We start from the raw sequence: 1,025 nt of genomic DNA, 5'->3' as shown, positions 1-1,025 counted from the left end.
TCTCCTCTTCTCTAGAGTCGACCAACATTTCCGCCACCGGCATCGAATATTCATCCTTTGGCGTGGTGTTGTTTAGATCTCTGAAATCTATACAAAACCTAAGAGTTTCATTTTTCTTGATGACGGGCACTATGTTGGCCAGCCATTCGACGTACCTAGCTGTTCTTATGAAACGACTTTTTAGGAGTCTTTCGATTTCTTGCTTGATCTTCGAAGTAACGTTCAGAGTAAACCATCGAGGGTGTTGCTTCACCGGCTTCTTCCCAGGTTGGATAGACAGTCGGTGTTCTACTACGCTTTGATCTAAACCTGGCATTTCGTCATAATCCCAGGAAAAGTAGTCCTTGTATTTAGTCAATACCTCGACTAGCTTTGCCTTCATTTCTGACCCCACCTTAGTACTTATGTAGGTTGGTCTTTTTGTGGTTCCATTTCCCAGGTTGATCTCTTTGAGGGGATCTTGCGCTTGCATCTTTTGGGTTTCATTTTGTGGGTTCTTTTTGAACCCAAAAGGATCATTATCATAAATACAATCAAGCCTCCGACTTTCTGAAGCTATTTTCTGGTCTAGTCGACCATCATCTAGACTTTCGGCCTCGCAGGCCAAATTCTGGAGTCTCTTCCTTTCTAGAATTGACTTCCTCTTGTTTTAAGCCAAATAGGCCGAAATTCGAGCCAGGCTTTCTGACTCAGCAGTCATCTTTATCGACTGTTGGCCACCCCTCAGGTGGAATTCCTGTCTCTGATCCTGTGTCTTCCTCGTTATCCCAAATGGAACCATGATCAGGGTCCAAGTTCAGAACTCGACCAGTATTGACGGAAGTATAGGATCCCAGTTCATCATCACATGGCGCTATGTTCGCCAAATGTTAGTCAAACGACCTCTTGGAACCCCTGTCATCGACCCAGTAATAGCTTTGGTCGGCTTCAATATTCTCTACAATGCTGTCTTTTCTCCAGATTATAAGCCTTTGGTGGACCGTTAAGGGAACAACCCCTATCCCATGGATCCATTCTCGATCCAG

This window comes from Lathyrus oleraceus, chromosome 5 (assembly GCF_024323335.1).
Source record: "Lathyrus oleraceus cultivar Zhongwan6 chromosome 5, CAAS_Psat_ZW6_1.0, whole genome shotgun sequence".
Lineage (NCBI taxonomy): Eukaryota > Viridiplantae > Streptophyta > Magnoliopsida > Fabales > Fabaceae > Lathyrus > Lathyrus oleraceus.
This window is presented reverse-complemented; position numbering follows the sequence as displayed.